Here is a 20410-nt window from a genome sequence, read left to right as displayed (position 1 = left end):
AAGAAATCCCATTTCCAACGAAATCCTCAAAGAGGTCCAAATATCAACTTGCAGACTTTACAAACAGCGTGTTTCCCAACTGCTCTATGAAAAGAAAGGTTAAAGTCTGTGAGTGGAACGCACACATGACAAAGCCGTTTCTGAGAATGATTCTCTCTAGTTTTTATACGAAGTTATTTCCTTTTCTACCTTTGGCCCCAAAGCGCATGAAATCTCCACTTGCAAATTCCACAAAATGAGTGTTTCAAATCTGCTCTGTATAACGGAAGGTTCACCAATGTGAGTTGAACACACGCAACCCAAAGAAGTTACTGAGAATTCTTCTATCTAGCGTTAGATGAGGAAATCCCGTTTCCAACGAAATCCTCAAAGAGGTCCAAATATCCACTTGCAGACTTTACAAACAGAGTGTTTCCAAACTGCTCTATGAAAAGAAAGGTTAAACTCTGTAAGTGGAATGCACACATGACAAAGCGGTTTCTGAGAATGATTCTCTCTAGTTTTTATACGAAGATATTTCCTTTTCTACCGTTGGCCCCAAAGTGCTTGAAATCTCCACTTGCAAATTCCACAAAAAGAGGGTTTCAAATCTGCTCTGTCTAAAGGAAAGTTCAACTCTGTGAGGTGAACACACACAACCCAAAGAAGTTTCTGAGAATTCTTCTGTCTAGCATTACATGAACAAATTCCGTTTCCAACGAAATCCTCAAAGAGGTCTAAATATCCACTTGCAGACTTTACCAACAGAGTGTTTCGAAACTGCTCTATGAAAAGAAAGGTTAAACTCTGTGAGTGGAACGCACACAACACAAAGTGGTTTCTGAGAATGATTCTCTCTAGTTTTTATACAAAGATATTTCCTTTTCTACAGTTGGCCCCAAAGCGCTTGAAATCTCCACTTGCAAATTCCACAAAAAGAGGGTTTCAAATCTGCTCTGTCTAACGGAAGGTTCAACTCTGTGAATTGAACACACGCAACCCAAAGAAGTTACTGAGAATTCTTCTGTCTAGAATTAGATGAGGAAATCCCGTTTCCAAAGAAATCCTCAAAGAGGTCTAGATATCCACTTGCAGACTTTACAAACAGAGTGTTTCCAAACTGCTCTATGAAAAGAAAGGTTAAACTCTGTGAGTGGAACGCACACAACACAAAGTGGTTTCTGAGAATGATTCTCTCTAGTTTTTATACGAAGATATTTCCTTTTCTACCGTTGGCACAAAAGCGCTTGAAATCTCCACTTGCAAATTCCACAAAAAGAGGGTTTCAAATCTGCTCTGTCTAAAGGAAGGTTCAATTCTGTGAGTTGAACATACACAACCCAAAGAAGTCACTGAGAATTCTTCTGTCTAGCATTACATGAAGAAATCCCGTTTCCAACGAAATCCTCAAAGATGTCCAAATATCCACTTGCAGACTTTACAAACAGAGTGTTTCCAAACTGTTCTATGAAAAGAAAGGTTAAACTCTGTGAGTGGAACGCACACAACACAAAGTGGTTTCTGACAATGATTCTCTCTAGTTTTTATACGAAGAGATTTCATTTTCTACCATTGACCGCAAAGCGCTTGAAATCTCCACTTGCAAATTCCACAAAAAGAGGGTTTCAAATCTGCTCTGTCTAAAGAAAGGTTCAACTCGGTGAGTTGAACACACTCAAAACAAAGCAGTTACTGAGAATTCTTCTATATAGAATCAGATGAGGAATTCCCGTTTCCAACGAAATCCTCAATGAGGTCCAAATATCCACTTGCAGACTTTACAAACAGAGTGTTTCCAAACTGCTCTATGTAAAGAAAGGTTAAACTGTGTGAGTGGAACGCACACAACACAAAGTGGTTTCTGAGAATGATTCTCTCCAGTTTTTATACGAAGATATTTCCCTTTCTACCGTTGGCCCCAGAGCGCATGAAATCTCCACTTGCAAATTCCACAAAATGAGTGTTTCAAATCTGCTCTGCCTAAAGGAAGGTTCAACTCTGTGAGTGGAACTCACACAACCCAAAGAAGTTACTGAGAATTCTTCTGTCTAGCATTAGATGAGGAAATCCCGTTTCCAACGAAATCCTCAAAGAGGTCCAAATATCCACTTGCAGACTTTACAAACAGAGTGTTTCCAAACTGCTCTATGAAAAGAAAGGTGAAACTCTGTGAGTGGAACGCTCACAACACAAAGTGGTTTCTGAGAATGATTCTCTCTAGTTCTTATATGAAGATATTTCCTTTTCTACCGTTGGCCCCAAAACGCTTGAAATCTCCGCTTTCAAATTCCACAAAAAGAGGGTTTCAAATCTGCTCTGTCTAAAGGAAGGTTCAACTCTGTGAGTTGAACACACAAAACCCAAAGAAGTTACTGAGAATTCTTCTGTCTAGCATTAGAGGAAGAAATCCCGTTTCCAACGAAATCCTCAAAGAGGTCCAAATATCCACTTGCAGACTTTACAAACAGAGTGTTTCCAAACTGCTCTATGAAAAGAAAGGTTAAACTCTGTGAGTGGAACGCACAGAACACAAAGTGGTTTCTGAGAATGATTCTCTCTAGTTTTTATACGAAGATATTTCCATTTCTTCCGTTGGCCCCAGAGCGCTTGAAATCTCCACTTGCAAGTTCCACAAAAAGAGGGTTTCAAATCTGCTCTGTCTAAAGGAAGGTTCAACTCTGTGAGTTCTACACACGCAACCCAAAGAACTTACTGAGAATTCTTCTATCTAGAATTAGATGAGGAAACCCCTTTTCGAACGAAATCCTCAAAGAGGTCCAAATATCCACTTGCAGACTTTACAAACAGAGTGTTTCCAAACTGCTCTGTGAAAAGAAAGGTTAAACTCTGTGAGTGGAACGCACACATGACAAAGAGGTTTCTGAGAATGATTCTCTCTAGTTTTTATACGAAGATATTTCCTTTTCTACCGTTGGCCCCAAAGCGCTTGAAATCTCCAATTGCAAATTCCACAAAAAGAGGGTTTCAAATCTGCTCTGTCTAAAGGAAGGTTCAATTCTGTGAGTTGAACATACACAACCCATTGAAGTTACTGAGAATTCTTCTGTCTAGCATTACATGAAGAAATCCCGTTTCCAACGAAATCCTCAAAGATGTCCAAATATCCACTTGCAGACGTTACAAACAGAGTGTTTCCAAACTGCTCTATGAAAGGAAAGGTTAAAGTCTGTGAGTGGAACGCACACAACACAAAGTGGTTTCTGAGAATGATTCTCTCTAGTTTTTATACGAAGATATTTCCTTTTCTACCTTTGACCCCAAAGCACTTGAAATCTCCACTTGCAAATTCCACAAAAAGAGGGTTTCAAATCTGCTCTGTCTAAAGGAAAGTTCAACTCTGTGAGTTGAACACACACAACCCAAAGAAGTTTCTGAGAATTCTTCTATCTAGCATTAGATGAGGAAATCCCATTTCCAACGAAATCCTCGAAGAGGTCCAAATATCCACTTGCAGACTTTAGAAACAGAGTGTTTCCAAACTGCTCTATGAAAAGAAAGGTTAAACTCTGTGAGTGGAATGCACACATGACAAAGCAGTTTCTGAGAATGATTCTCTCTAGTTTTTACGAAGATATTTCCTTTTCTACAGTTGGCCCCAAAGCGCTTGAAATCTCCACTTGCAAATTGCACAAAAAGAGGGTTTCAAATCTGCTCTGTCTAAAGGATGGTTCAACTCTGTGAGTTGAACACACGCAACCCAAAGAAGATACTGAGAATTCTTCTATCTATAATTAGATGAGGAAATCCCGTTTCCATGGAAATCCTCAAAGAGGTCCAAATATCCACTTGCAGACTTTACAAACAGAGTGTTTCCAAACTGCTCTATGAAAAGAAAGGTTAAACTCTGTGAGTGGAATGCACACATGACAAAGCGTTTTCTGAGAATGATTCTCTCTGGTTTTTATACGAAGATATTTCCTTTTCCACCGTTGGAACCAAAGTGCTTGAAATCTCCACTTGAAAATTCCACAAAAAGAGGTTTTCAAATCTGCTCTGTCTAAAGGAAGGTTCTACTCTGTGAGCTGAACACACACAAACCAAAGAACTTTCTGAGAATTCTTCTATCTAGCATTAGATGAAGAAATCCCATTTCCAAAGAAATCCTCAAAGAGGTCCAAATATCAACTTGCAGACTTTACAAACAGAGTGTTTCCCAACTGCTCTATGAAAAGAAAGGTTAAAGTCTGTGAGTGGAACGCACACATGACAAAGCCGTTTCTGAGAATGATTCTCTCTAGTTTTTATACGAAGTTATTTCCTTTTCTACCGTTGGCCCCAAAGCGAATGAAATCTCCACTTGCAAATTCCACAAAATGAGTGTTTCAAATCTGCTCTGTATAAAGGAAGGTTCACCAATGTGAGTTGAACACACGCAACCCAAAGAACTTACTGAGAATTCTTCTATCTAGCGTTAGATGAGGAAATCACGTTTCCAACGAAATCCTCAAAGAGGTCCAAATATCCACTTGCAGACTTTACAAACAGAGTGTTTCCAAACTGCTCTATGAAAAGAAAGGTTAAACTCTGTAAGTGGAATGCACACATGACAAAGCAGTTTCTGAGAATGATTCTCTCTAGTTTTTATACGAAGATATTTCCTTTTCTACCGTTGGCCCCAAAGTGCTTGAAATCTCCACTTGCAAATTCCACAAAAAGAGGGTTTCAAATCTGCTCTGTCTAAAGGAAGGTTCAACTCTGTGAGTTGAACACACACAACCCAAAGAAGTTACTGAGAATTCTTCTGTCTAGCATTAGATGAAGAAATCCCGTTTCCAAAGAAATCTTCAAAGAGGTCCAAATATCCACTTGCAGAGTTTACAAACAGAGTGTTTCCAAATTGCTCTCTGAAAAGAAAGGTGAAACTCTGTGAATGGAATGCACACAACACAAAGTGGTTTCTGAGAATGATTCTCTCTAGTTCTTATACAAAGATATTTCCTTTTCTACCGTTGGCCCGAAAGGGCTTGAAATCTCCACTTTCAAATTCCACAAAAAGAGGGTTTCAAATCTGCTCTGTCTAAAGGAGGGTTCAACTCTGTGAGTTGAACACACACAACCCTAAGAAGTTACTGAGAATTCTTCTGTCTAAGATTAGATGAAGAAATCCCGTTTCCAAAGAAATCCACAAAGAGGTCCAAATATCCACTTGCAGACTTTACAAACAGAGTGTTTCCAAACTGCTCTATGAAAAGAAAGGTTAAACTCTGTGAGTGGAACGCACACAACACAAAGTGGTTTCTGACAATGATTCTCTCTAGTTTTTATACGAAGAGATTTCATTTTCTACCATTGACCGCAAAGCGCTTGAAATCTCCACTTGCAAATTCCACAAAAAGAGGGTTTCAAATCTGCTCTGTCTAAAGAAAGGTTCAACTCGGTGAGTTGAACACACTCAAAACAAAGCAGTTACTGAGAATTCTTCTATATAGAATCAGATGAGGAATTCCCGTTTCCAACGAAATCCTCAATGAGGTCCAAATATCCACTTGCAGACTTTACAAACAGAGTGTTTCCAAACTGCTCTATGTAAAGAAAGGTTAAACTGTGTGAGTGGAACGCACACAACACAAAGTGGTTTCTGAGAATGATTCTCTCCAGTTTTTATACGAAGATATTTCCCTTTCTACCGTTGGCCCCAGAGCGCATGAAATCTCCACTTGCAAATTCCACAAAATGAGTGTTTCAAATCTGCTCTGTCTAAAGGAAGGTTCAACTCTGTGAGTGGAACTCACACAACCCAAAGAAGTTACTGAGAATTCTTCTGTCTAGCATTAGATGAGGAAATCCCGTTTCCAACGAAATCCTCAAAGAGTTCCAAATATCCACTTGCAGACTTTACAAACAGAGTGTTTCCAAACTGCTCTATGAAAAGAAAGGTGAAACTCTGTCAGTGGAACGCTCACAACACAAAGTGGTTTCTGAGAATGATTCTCTCTAGTTCTTATATGAAGATATTTCCTTTTCTACCGTTGGCCCCAAAACGCTTGAAATCTCCGCTTTCAAATTCCACAAAAAGAGGGTTTCAAATCTGCTCTGTCTAAAGGAAGGTTCAACTCTGTGAGTTGAACACACAAAACCCAAAGAAGTTACTGAGAATTCTTCTGTCTAGCATTAGAGGAAGAAATCCCGTTTCCAACGAAATCCTCAAAGAGGTCCAAATATCCACTTGCAGACTTTACAAACAGAGTGTTTCCAAACTGCTCTATGAAAAGAAAGGTTAAACTCTGTGAGTGGAACGCACACAACACAAAGTGGTTTCTGAGAATGATTCTCTCTAGTTTTTATACGAAGATATTTCCATTTCTTCCGTTGGCCCCAAAGCGCTTGAAATCTCCACTTGCAAGTTCCACAAAAAGAGGGTTTCAAATCTGCTCTGTCTAAAGGAAGGTTCAACTCTGTGAGTTCTACACACGCAACCCAAAGAACTTACTGAGAATTCTTGTATCTAGAATTAGATGAGGAAATCCCGTTTCGAACGAAATCCTCAAAGAGGTCCAAATATCCACTTGCAGACTTTACAAACAGAGTGTTTCCAAACTGCTCTATGAAAAGAAAGGTTAAACTCTGTGAGTGGAACGCACACATGACAAAGAGGTTTCTGAGAATGATTCTCTCTAGTTTTTATACGAAGATATTTCCTTTTCTACCGTTGGCCCCAAAGCGCTTGAAATCTCCACTTTCAAATTCCACAAAAAGAGGGTTTCAAATCTGCTCTGTCGAAGGGAAGGTTCAATTCTGTGAGTTGCACATACACAACCCATTGAAGTTACTGAGAATTCTTCTGTCTAGCATTACATGAAGAAATCCCGTTTCCAACGAAATCCCCAAAGATGTCCAAATATCCACTTGCAGACGTTACAAACAGAGTGTTTCCAAACTGCTCTATGAAAGGAAAGGTTAAAGTCTGTGAGTGGAACGCACACAACACAAAGTGGTTTCTGAGAATGATTCTCTCTAGTTTTTATACGAAGATATTTACTTTTCTACCTTTGACCCCAAAGCACTTGAAATCTCCACTTGCAAATTCCACAAAAAGAGGGTTTCAAATCTGCTCTGTCTAAAGGAAAGTTCAACTCTGTGAGTTGAACACACACAACCCAAAGAAGTTTCTGAGAATTCTTCTATCTAGCATTAGATGAGGAAATCCCATTTCCAACGAAATCCTCGAAGAGGTCCAAATATCCACTTGCAGACTTTAGAAACAGAGTGTTTCCAAACTGCTCTATGAAAAGAAAGGTTAAACTCTGTGAGTGGAATGCACACATGACTAAGCAGTTTCTGAGAATGATTCTCTCTAGTTTTTACGAAGATATTTCCTTTTCTACAGTTGGCCCCAAAGCGCTTGAAATCTCCACTTGCAAATTCCACAAAAAGAGGGTTTCAAATCTGCTCTGTCTAAAGGATGGTTCAACTCTGTGAGTTGAACACACGCAACCCAAAGAAGTTACTGAGAATTCTTCTATCTATAATTAGATGAGGAAATCCCGTTTCCATGGAAATCCTCAAAGAGGTCCAAATATCCACTTGCAGAATTTACAAACAGAGTGTTTCCAAACTGCTCTATGAAAAGAAAGGTTAAACTCTGTGAGTGGAATGCACACATGACAAAGCGTTTTCTGAGAATGATTCTCTCTGGTTTATATACGAAGATATTTCCTTTTCTACCGTTGGAACCAAAGTGCTTGAAATCTCCACTTGAAAATTCCACAAAAAGAGGGTTTCAAATCTCCTCTGTCTAAAGGAAGGTTCTACTCTGTGAGCTGAACACACACAAACCAAAGAACTTTCTGAGAATTCTTCTATCTAGCATTAGATGAAGAAATCCCATATCCAACGAAATCCTCAAAGAGGTCCAAATATCAACTTGCAGACTTTACAAACAGCGTGTTTCCCAACTGCTCTATGAAAAGAAAGGTTAAAGTCTGTGAGTGGAACGCACACATGACAAAGCCGTTTCTGAGAATGATTCTCTCTAGTTTTTATACGAAGTTATTTCCTTTTCTACCGTTGGCCCCAAAGCGCATGAAATCTCCACTTGCAAATTCCACAAAATGAGTGTTTCAAATCTGCTCTGTATAAAGGAAGGTTCACCAATGTGAGTTGAACACACGCAACCCAAAGAAGTTACTGAGAATTCTTCTATCTAGCGTTAGATGAGGAAATCACGTTTCCAACGAAATCCTCAAAGAGGTCCAAATATCCACTTGCAGACTTTACAAACAGAGTGTTTCCAAACTGCTCTATGAAAAGAAAGGTTAAACTCTGTAAGTGGAATGCACACATGACAAAGAGGTTTCTGAGAATGATTCTCTCTAGTTTTTATACGAAGATATTTCCTTTTCTACCGTTGGCCCCAAAGTGCTTGAAATCTCCACTTGCAAATTCCACAAAAAGAGGGTTTCAAATCTGCTCTGTCTAAAGGAAAGATCAACTCTGTGAGTTGAACACACACAACCCAAAGAAGTTTCTGAGAATTCTTCTATCTAGCATTAGATGAGGAAATCCCATTTCCAACGAAATCCTCGAAGAGGCCCAAATATCCACTTGCAGACTTTAGAAACAGAGTGTTTACAAACTGCTCTATGAAAAGAAACGTTAAACTCTGTGAGTGGAATGCACACATGACAAAGCAGTTTCTGAGAATGATTCTCTCTAGTTTTTACGAAGATATTGCCTTTTCTACAGTTGGCCCCAAAGCGCTTGAAATCTCCACTTGCAAATTCCACAAAAAGAGGGTTTCAAATCTGCTCTGTCTAAAGGATGGTTCAACTCTGTGAGTTGAACACACGCAACCCAAAGAAGTTACTGAGAATTCTTCTATCTATAATTAGATGAAGAAATCCCGTTTCCATGGAAATCCTCAAAGAGGTCCAAATATCCACTTGCAGACTTTACAAACAGAGTGTTTCCAAACTGCTCTATGAAAAGAAAGGTTAAACTCTGTGAGTGGAATGCACACATGACAAAGCGTTTTCTGAGAATGATTCTCTCTGGTTTTTATACGAAGATATTTCCTTTTCTACCGTTGGAACCAAAGTGCTTGAAATCTCCACTTGAAAATTCCACAAAAAGAGGGTTTCAAATCTGCTCTGTCTAAAGGAAGGTTCTACTCTGTGAGCTGAACACACACAAACCAAAGAACTTTCTGAGAATTCTTCTATCTAGCATTAGATGAAGAAATCCCATTTCCAAGGAAATCCTCAAAGAGGTCCAAATATCAACTTGCAGACTTTACAAACAGCGTGTTTCCCAACTGCTCTATGAAAAGAAAGGTTAAAGTCTGTGAGTGGAACGCACACATGACAAAGCCGTTTCTGAGAATGATTCTCTCTAGTTTTTATACGAAGTTATTTCCTTTTCTACCGTTGGCCCCAAAGCGCATGAAATCTCCACTTTCAAATTCCACAAAAAGAGGGTTTCAAATCTGCTCTGTCTAAAGGAAGGTTCAATTCTGTGAGTTGAACATACACAACCGAAAGAAGTTACTGAGAATTCTTCTGTCTAGCATTACATGAACAAATCCCGTTTCCAACGAAATCCTCAAAGAGGTCTAAATATCCACTTGCAGACTTTACAAACAGAGTGTTTCCAAACTGCTCTATGAAAAGAAAGGTTAAACTCTGTGAGTGGAATGCACACAACACAAAGTGGTTTCTGAGAATGATTCTCTCCAGTTCTTATACGAAGATATTTCCTATTCTTCCTTTGGCCCCAAAGCGCTTGAAATCTCCAATTGCAAATTCCACAAAAAGAGGGTTTCAAATCTGCTCTGTCTAAAGGAGGGTTCCACTCTGTGAGTTGAGCACTCGCAACCCAAAGCAGTTACTGGGAATTCTTCTACATAGAATTAGATGAGGAAATCCCCTTTCCAACGAAATCCTCAAAGAGGTCCAAATATCCACTTGCAGACTTTACAAACAGAGTGTTTCCAAACTGCTCTATGAAAAGAAAGGTGAAACTCTGTGAGTTGAACACACACAACACAAAGCGGTTTCTGAGAATGATTCTCTTTAGTTTTTATACGAAGATATTTCCTTTTCTACCGTTGGCCCCAATGCGCTTGAAATCTCCACTTGCAAATTCCACAAAAAGAGGGTTTCAAATCTGCTCTGTCTAAAGGAAGGTTCAACTCTGTGAGTTGAACACACACAACCCAAAGAAGTTACTGAGAATTCTTCTGTCTAGCATTAGATGAAGAAATCCCGTTTCCAAAGAAATCTTCAAAGAGGTCCAAATATCCACTTGCAGAGTTTACAAACAGAGTGTTTCCAAATTGCTCTCTGAAAAGAAAGGTGAAACTCTGTGAATGGAATGCACACAACACAAAGTGGTTTCTGAGAATGATTCTCTCTAGTTCTTATACAAAGATATTTCCTTTTCTACCGTTGGCCCGAAAGGGCTTGAAATCTCCACTTTCAAATTCCACAAAAAGAGGGTTTCAAATCTGCTCTGTCTAAAGGAGGGTTCAACTCTGTGAGTTGAACACACACAACCCTAAGAAGTTACTGAGAATTCTTCTGTCTAGGATTAGATGAAGAAATCCCGTTTCCAAAGAAATCCTCAAAGAGGTCCAAATATCCACTTGCAGACTTTACAAACAGAGTGTTTCCAAACTGCTCTATGAAAAGAAAGGTTAAACTCTGTGAGTGGAACGCACACAACACAAAGTGGTTTCTGACAATGATTCTCTTTAGTTTTTATACGAAGAGATTTCATTTTCTACCATTGACCGCAAAGCGCTTGAAATCTCCACTTGCAAATTCCACAAAAAGAGGGTTTCAAATCTGCTCTGTCTAAAGAAAGGTTCAACTCGGTGAGTTGAACACACTCAAAACAAAGCAGTTACTGAGAATTCTTCTATATAGAATCAGATGAGGAATTCCCGTTTCCAACGAAATCCTCAATGAGGTCCAAATATCCACTTGCAGACTTTACAAACAGAGTGTTTCCAAACTGCTCTATGTAAAGAAAGGTTAAACTGTGTGAGTGGAACGCACACAACACAAAGTGGTTTCTGAGAATGATTCTCTCCAGTTTTTATACGAAGATATTTCCCTTTCTACCGTTGGCCCCAGAGCGCATGAAATCTCCACTTGCAAATTCCACAAAATGAGTGTTTCAAATCTGCTCTGCCTAAAGGAAGGTTCAACTCTGTGAGTGGAACTCACACAACCCAAAGAAGTTACTGAGAATTCTTCTGTCTAGCATTAGATGAGGAAATCCCGTTTCCAACGAAATCCTCAAAGAGGTCCAAATATCCACTTGCAGACTTTACAAACAGAGTGTTTCCAAACTGCTCTATGAAAAGAAAGGTGAAACTCTGTGAGTGGAACGCTCACAACACAAAGTGGTTTCTGAGAATGATTCTCTCTAGTTCTTATATGAAGATATTTCCTTTTCTACCGTTGGCCCCAAATCGCTTGAAATCTCCGCTTTCAAATTCCACAAAAAGAGGGTTTCAAATCTGCTCTGTCTAAAGGAAGGTTCAACTCTGTGAGTTGAACACACAAAACCCAAAGAAGTTACTGAGAATTCTTCTGTCTAGCATTAGAGGAAGAAATCCCGTTTCCAACGAAATCCTCAAAGAGGTCCAAATATCCACTTGCAGACTTTACAAACAGAGTGTTTCCAAACTGCTCTATGAAAAGAAAGGTTAAACTCTGTGAGTGGAACGCACACAACACAAAGTGGTTTCTGAGAATGATTCTCTCTAGTTTTTATACGAAGATATTTCCTTTTCTACCGTTGGCCCCAAAGTGCTTGAAATCTCCACTTGCAAATTCCACAAAAAGAGGGTTTCAAATCTGCTCTGTCTAAAGGAAAGATCAACTCTGTGAGTTGAACACACACAACCCAAAGAAGTTTCTGAGAATTCTTCTATCTAGCATTAGATGAGGAAATCCCATTTCCAACGAAATCCTCGAAGAGGCCCAAATATCCACTTGCAGACTTTAGAAACAGAGTGTTTACAAACTGCTCTATGAAAAGAAACGTTAAACTCTGTGAGTGGAATGCACACATGACAAAGCAGTTTCTGAGAATGATTCTCTCTAGTTTTTACGAAGATATTGCCTTTTCTACAGTTGGCCCCAAAGCGCTTGAAATCTCCACTTGCAAATTCCACAAAAAGAGGGTTTCAAATCTGCTCTGTCTAAAGGATGGTTCAACTCTGTGAGTTGAACACACGCAACCCAAAGAAGTTACTGAGAATTCTTCTATCTATAATTAGATGAAGAAATCCCGTTTCCATGGAAATCCTCAAAGAGGTCCAAATATCCACTTGCAGACTTTACAAACAGAGTGTTTCCAAACTGCTCTATGAAAAGAAAGGTTAAACTCTGTGAGTGGAATGCACACATGACAAAGCGTTTTCTGAGAATGATTCTCTCTGGTTTTTATACGAAGATATTTCCTTTTCTACCGTTGGAACCAAAGTGCTTGAAATCTCCACTTGAAAATTCCACAAAAAGAGGGTTTCAAATCTGCTCTGTCTAAAGGAAGGTTCTACTCTGTGAGCTGAACACACACAAACCAAAGAACTTTCTGAGAATTCTTCTATCTAGCATTAGATGAAGAAATCCCATTTCCAAGGAAATCCTCAAAGAGGTCCAAATATCAACTTGCAGACTTTACAAACAGCGTGTTTCCCAACTGCTCTATGAAAAGAAAGGTTAAAGTCTGTGAGTGGAACGCACACATGACAAAGCCGTTTCTGAGAATGATTCTCTCTAGTTTTTATACGAAGTTATTTCCTTTTCTACCGTTGGCCCCAAAGCGCATGAAATCTCCACTTTCAAATTCCACAAAAAGAGGGTTTCAAATCTGCTCTGTCTAAAGGAAGGTTCAATTCTGTGAGTTGAACATACACAACCGAAAGAAGTTACTGAGAATTCTTCTGTCTAGCATTACATGAACAAATCCCGTTTCCAACGAAATCCTCAAAGAGGTCTAAATATCCACTTGCAGACTTTACAAACAGAGTGTTTCCAAACTGCTCTATGAAAAGAAAGGTTAAACTCTGTGAGTGGAATGCACACAACACAAAGTGGTTTCTGAGAATAATTCTCTCCAGTTCTTATACGAAGATATTTCCTATTCTTCCTTTGGCCCCAAAGCGCTTGAAATCTCCAATTGCAAATTCCACAAAAAGAGGGTTTCAAATCTGCTCTGTCTAAAGGAGGGTTCCACTCTGTGAGTTGAGCACTCGCAACCCAAAGCAGTTACTGGGAATTCTTCTACATAGAATTAGATGAGGAAATCCCCTTTCCAACGAAATCCTCAAAGAGGTCCAAATATCCACTTGCAGACTTTACAAACAGAGTGTTTCCAAACTGCTCTATGAAAAGAAAGGTGAAACTCTGTGAGTTGAACACACACAACACAAAGCGGTTTCTGAGAATGATTCTCTTTAGTTTTTATACGAAGATATTTCCTTTTCTACCGTTGGCCCCAATGCGCTTGAAATCTCCACTTGCAAATTCCACAAAAAGAGGGTTTCAAATCTGCTCTGTCTAAAGGAAGGTTCAACTCTGTGAGTTGAACACACACAACCCAAAGAAGTTACTGAGAATTCTTCTGTCTAGCATTAGATGAAGAAATCCCGTTTCCAAAGAAATCTTCAAAGAGGTCCAAATATCCACTTGCAGAGTTTACAAACAGAGTGTTTCCAAATTGCTCTCTGAAAAGAAAGGTGAAACTCTGTGAATGGAATGCACACAACACAAAGTGGTTTCTGAGAATGATTCTCTCTAGTTCTTATACAAAGATATTTCCTTTTCTACCGTTGGCCCGAAAGGGCTTGAAATCTCCACTTTCAAATTCCACAAAAAGAGGGTTTCAAATCTGCTCTGTCTAAAGGAGGGTTCAACTCTGTGAGTTGAACACACACAACCCTAAGAAGTTACTGAGAATTCTTCTGTCTAGGATTAGATGAAGAAATCCCGTTTCCAAAGAAATCCTCAAAGAGGTCCAAATATCCACTTGCAGACTTTACAAACAGAGTGTTTCCAAACTGCTCTATGAAAAGAAAGGTTAAACTCTGTGAGTGGAACGCACACAACACAAAGTGGTTTCTGACAATGATTCTCTTTAGTTTTTATACGAAGAGATTTCATTTTCTACCATTGACCGCAAAGCGCTTGAAATCTCCACTTGCAAATTCCACAAAAAGAGGGTTTCAAATCTGCTCTGTCTAAAGAAAGGTTCAACTCGGTGAGTTGAACACACTCAAAACAAAGCAGTTACTGAGAATTCTTCTATATAGAATCAGATGAGGAATTCCCGTTTCCAACGAAATCCTCAATGAGGTCCAAATATCCACTTGCAGACTTTACAAACAGAGTGTTTCCAAACTGCTCTATGTAAAGAAAGGTTAAACTGTGTGAGTGGAACGCACACAACACAAAGTGGTTTCTGAGAATGATTCTCTCCAGTTTTTATACGAAGATATTTCCCTTTCTACCGTTGGCCCCAGAGCGCATGAAATCTCCACTTGCAAATTCCACAAAATGAGTGTTTCAAATCTGCTCTGCCTAAAGGAAGGTTCAACTCTGTGAGTGGAACTCACACAACCCAAAGAAGTTACTGAGAATTCTTCTGTCTAGCATTAGATGAGGAAATCCCGTTTCCAACGAAATCCTCAAAGAGGTCCAAATATCCACTTGCAGACTTTACAAACAGAGTGTTTCCAAACTGCTCTATGAAAAGAAAGGTGAAACTCTGTGAGTGGAACGCTCACAACACAAAGTGGTTTCTGAGAATGATTCTCTCTAGTTCTTATATGAAGATATTTCCTTTTCTACCGTTGGCCCCAAATCGCTTGAAATCTCCGCTTTCAAATTCCACAAAAAGAGGGTTTCAAATCTGCTCTGTCTAAAGGAAGGTTCAACTCTGTGAGTTGAACACACAAAACCCAAAGAAGTTACTGAGAATTCTTCTGTCTAGCATTAGAGGAAGAAATCCCGTTTCCAACGAAATCCTCAAAGAGGTCCAAATATCCACTTGCAGACTTTACAAACAGAGTGTTTCCAAACTGCTCTATGAAAAGAAAGGTTAAACTCTGTGAGTGGAACGCACACAACACAAAGTGGTTTCTGAGAATGATTCTCTCTAGTTTTTATACGAAGATATTTCCATTTCTTCCGTTGGCCCCAAAGCGCTTGAAATCTCCACTTGCAAGTTCCACAAAAAGAGGGTTTCAAATCTGCTCTGTCTAAAGGAAGGTTCAACTCTGTGAGTTCTACACACGCAACCCAAAGAACTTACTGAGAATTCTTCTATCTAGAATTAGATGAGGAAATCCCGTTTCGAACGAAATCCTCAAAGAGGTCCAAATATCCACTTGCAGACTTTACAAACAGAGTGTTTCCAAACTGCTCTATGAAAAGAAAGGTTAAAGTCTGTGAGTGGAACGCACACATGACAAAGAGGTTTCTGAGAATGATTCTCTCTGGTTTTTATTCGAAGATATTTCCTTTTCTACCGTTGGCCCCAAAGCGCTTGAAATCTCCAATTGCAAATTCCACAAAAAGAGGGTTTCAAATCTGCTCTGTCTAAAGGAAGGTTCAATTCTGTGAGTTGAACATACACAACCCATTGAAGTTACTGAGAATTCTTCTGTCTAGCATTACATGAAGAAATCCCGTTTCCAACGAAATCCTCAAACATGTCCAAATATCCACTTGCAGACGTTACAAACAGAGTGTTTCCAAACTGCTCTATGAAAGGAAAGGTTAAAGTCTGTGAGTGGAACGCACACAACACAAAGTGGTTTCTGAGAATGATTCTCTCTAGTTTTTATACGAAGATATTTCCTTTTCTACCTTTGACCCCAAAGCACTTGAAATCTCCACTTGCAAATTCCACAAAAAGAGGGTTTCAAATCTGCTCTGTCTAAAGGAAAGTTCAACTCTGTGAGTTGAACACACACAACCCAAAGAAGTTTCTGAGAATTCTTCTATCTAGCATTAGATGAGGAAATCCCATTTCCAACGAAATCCTCGAAGAGGTCCAAATATCCACTTGCAGACTTTAGAAACAGAGTGTTTCCAAACTGCTCTATGAAAAGAAAGGTTAAACTCTTTGAGTGGAATGCACACATGACAAAGCAGTTTCTGAGAATGATTCTCTCTAGTTTTTACGAAGATATTTCCTTTTCTACAGTTGGCCCCAAAGCGCTTGAAATCTCCACTTGCAAATTCCACAAAAAGAGGGTTTCAAATCTGCTCTGTCTAAAGGATGGTTCAACTCTGTGAGTTGAACACACGCAACCCTAAGAAGTTACTGAGAATTCTTCTATCTATAATTAGATGAGGAAATCCCGTTTCCATGGAAATCCTCAAAGAGGTCCAAATATCCACTTGCAGACTTTACAAACAGAGGTTTTCCTAACTGCTCTATGAAAAGAAAGGTTAAACTCAGTGAGTGGAATGCACACAACACAAAGTGCTTTCTGAGAATGATTGTCTCTAGTTTTTATACGAAGATATTTCCTTTTCTACCGTTGGCAGAAAAGCGCTTGAAATCTCCACTTGCAAATTCCACAAAAAGACGGTTTCAAATCTGCTCTGTCTAAAGGAAGCTTCAACTCTGTGTGTTGAGCACACGCAACGCAAAGAAGTTACTGAGAATTCTTCTAACTAGAATTAGATGAAGAAATCCCGTTTCCAACGAAATCCTCAAAGAGGTCCAAATATCCACTTGCAGACTTTACAAACAGAGTGTTTCCAAACTGCTCTATGAAAAGAAAGGTGAAACCCTGTGAGTGGAACGCACACAACACAAAGTGGTTTCTGAGAATGATTCTCCCTAGTTTTTATACGAAGATATTTCCTTTTCTACCGTTGGCCAGAAAGCGCTTGAAATCTCCACTTGCAAATTCCACAAAAAGAGGGTTTCATATCTGCTCTGTCTAAAGGAAGGTTCAACTCTGTGAGTTGAACACACGCAACCCAAAGAAGTTACTGAGAATTCTTCAGTCTAGAATTAGATGAGGAAATCCCTTTTCGAACAAAATCCTCAAAGAGGTCTAAATATCCACTTGCAGACTTTACAAACAGAGTGTTTCCAAACTGCTCTATGTAAAGAAAGGTGAAACTCTGTGAGTAGAACGCACACAACACAAAGTGGTTTCTGAGAATGATTCTCTCTAGTTTTTATACGAAGGTATTTCCTTTTCTACCGTTGGCACAAAAGCGCTTGAAATCTCCACTTGCAAATTCCACAAAAAGAGGGTTTCAAATCTGCTCTGTCTAAAGGAAGGTTCAACTCTGTGAGTTCTACACACACAACCCAAAGAACTTACTGAGAATTCTTCTATCTAGAATTAGATGAGGAAATCCCGTTTCGAACGAAATCCTCAAAGAGGTCCAAATATCCACTTGCAGACTTTACAAACAGAGTGTTTCCAAACTGCTCTATGAAAAGAAAGGTTAAACTCTGTGAGTGGAACGCACACATGACAAAGCGATTTCTGAGAATGATTCTCTCCAGTTTTTATACGAAGATATTTCCTTTTCTACCGTTGGCCCCAAAGCGCTTGAAATCTCCACTTGCAAATTCCACAAAAAGAGGGTTTCAAATCTGCTCTGTCTAAAGGAAGGTTCAACTCGGTGAGTTGAACACACTCAAAACAAAGCAGTTACTGAGAATTCTTCTATATAGAATCAGATGAGGAAATCCCGTTTCCAACGAAATCCTCAAAGAGGTCCAAATATCCACTTGCAGACTTTACAAAGAGAGTGTTTCCAAACTGCTCTATGTAAAGAAAGGTTAAACTGTGTGAGTGGAACGCACACAACACAAAGTGGTTTCTGAGAATGATTCTCTCCAGTTTTTATACGAAGATATTTCCCTTTCTACCGTTGGCCACAAAGCGCTTGAAATCTCCACTTGCAAATTCCACAAAATGACTGTTTCAAATCTGCTCTGTCTAAAGGAAGGTTCACCAATGTGAGTTGAACACACGCAACCCAAAGAAGTTACTGAGAATTCTTCTATCTAGCGTTAGATGAGGAAATCGCGTTTCCAACGAAATCCTCAAAGAGGTCCAAATAACCACTTGCAGACTTTACAAACAGAGTGTTTCCAAACTGCTCTATGAAAAGAAAGGTTAAACTCTGTAAGTGAAATGCACACATGACAAAGCGGTTTCTGAGAATGATTCTCTCTAGTTTTTATACGAAGATATTTCCTTTTCTACCGTTGGCCCCAAAGTGCTTGAAATCTCCACTTGCAAATTCCACAAAAAGAGGGTTTCAAATCTGCTCTGTCTAAAGGAAAGTTCAACTCTGTGAGTTGAACACACGCAACCCAAAGAAGTTACTGAGAATTCTTCTATCTATAATTAGATGAGGAAATCCCATTTCCAACGAAATCCTCGAAGATGTCCAAATATCCACTTGCAGACTTTAGAAACAGAGTGTTTCCAAACTGCTCTATGAAAAGAAAGGTTAAACTCTGTGAGTGGAATGCACACATGACAAAGCAGTTTCTGAGAATGATTCTCTCTAGTTTTTACGAAGATATTTCCTTTTCTACAGTTGGCCCCAAAGCGCTTGAAATCTCCACTTGCAAATTCCACAAAAAGAGGGTTTCAAATCTGCTCTGTCTAAAGGATGGTTCAACTCTGTGAGTTGAACACACGCAACCCAAAGAAGTTACTGAGAATTCTTCTATCTATAATTAGATGAGGAAACCCCGTTTCCATGGAAATCCTCAAAGAGGTCCAAATATCCACTTGCAGACTTTACAAACAGAGTGTTTCCAAACTGCTCTATGAAAAGAAAGGTTAAACTCTGTGAGTGGAATGCACACATGACAAAGCGTTTTCTGAGAATGATTCTCTCTGGTTTTTATACGAAGATATTTCCTTTTCTACCGTTGGAACAAAAGTGCTTGAAATCTCCACTTGAAAATTCCACAAAAAGAGGGTTTCAAATCTGCTCTGTCTAAAGGAAGGTTCTACTCTGTGAGCTGAACACACACAAACCAAAGGAATTTCTGAGAATTCTTCTATCTAGCATTAGATGAAGAAATCCCATTTCCAACGAAATCCTCAAAGAGGTCCAAATATCAACTTGCAGACTTTACAAACAGCGTGTTTCCCAACTGCTCTATGAAAAGAAAGGTTAAAGTCTGTGAGTGGAACGCACACATGACAAAGCCGTTTCTGAGAATGATTCTCTCTAGTTTTTATACGAAGTTATTTCCTTTTCTACCGTTGGCCCCAAAGCGCATGAAATCTCCACTTTCAAATTCCACAAAAAGAGGGTTTCAAATCTGCTCTGTCTAAAGGAAGGTTCAATTCTGTGAGTTGAACATACACAACCGAAAGAAGTTACTGAGAATTCTTCTGTCTAGCATTACATGAACAAATCCCGTTTCCAACGAAATCCTCAAAGAGGTCTAAATATCCACTTGCAGACTTTACAAACAGAGTGTTTCCAAACTGCTCTATGAAAAGAAAGGTTAAACTCTGTGAGTGGAACGCACACAACACAAAGTGGTTTCTGAGAATGATTCTCTCCAGTTCTTATACGAAGATATTTCCTATTCTGCCTTTGGCCCCAAAGCGCTTGAAATCTCCACTTGCAAATTCCACAAAAAGAGGGTTTCAAATCTGCTCTGTCTAAAGGAAGGTTCCACTCTGTGAGTTGAGCACTCGCAACCCAAAGCAGTTACTGGGAATTCTTCTACATAGAATTAGATGAGGAAATCCCCTTTCCAACGAAATCCTCAAAGAGGTCCAAATATCCACTTGCAGACTTTACAAACAGAGTGTTTCCAAACTGCTCTATGAAAAGAAAGGTGAAACTTTGTGAGTTGAACACACACAACACAAAGCGGTTTCTGAGAATGATTCTCTTTAGTTTTTATACGAAGATATTTCCTTTTCTACCGTTGGCCCCAATGCGCTTGAAATCTCCACTTGCAAATTCCACAAAAACAGGGTTTCAAATCTGCTCTGTCTAAAGGAAGGTTCAACTCTGTGAGTTGAACACACACAACCCAAAGAAGTTACTGAGAATTCTTCTGTCTAGCATTAGATGAAGAAATCCCGTTTCCAAAGAAATCTTCAAAGAGGTCCAAATATCCACTTGCAGAGTTTACAAACAGAGTGTTTCCAAATTGCTCTCTGAAAAGAAAGGTGAAACTCTGTGAATGGAATGCACACAACACAAAGTGGTTTCTGAGAATGATTCTCTCTAGTTCTTATACAAAGATATTTCCTTTTCTACCGTTGGCCCGAAAGGGCTTGAAATCTCCACTTTCAAATTCCACAAAAAGAGGGTTTCAAATCTGCTCTGTCTAAAGGAGGGTTCAACTCTGTGAGTTGAACACACACAACCCTAAGAAGTTACTGAGAATTCTTCTGTCTAGGATTAGATGAAGAAATCCCGTTTCCAAAGAA

The sequence above is a fragment of the Gorilla gorilla genome, chromosome 1 (genome assembly GCF_029281585.2).
Source record: "Gorilla gorilla gorilla isolate KB3781 chromosome 1, NHGRI_mGorGor1-v2.1_pri, whole genome shotgun sequence".
NCBI classification, from domain to species: Eukaryota; Metazoa; Chordata; class Mammalia; order Primates; family Hominidae; genus Gorilla; species Gorilla gorilla.
This window is presented reverse-complemented; position numbering follows the sequence as displayed.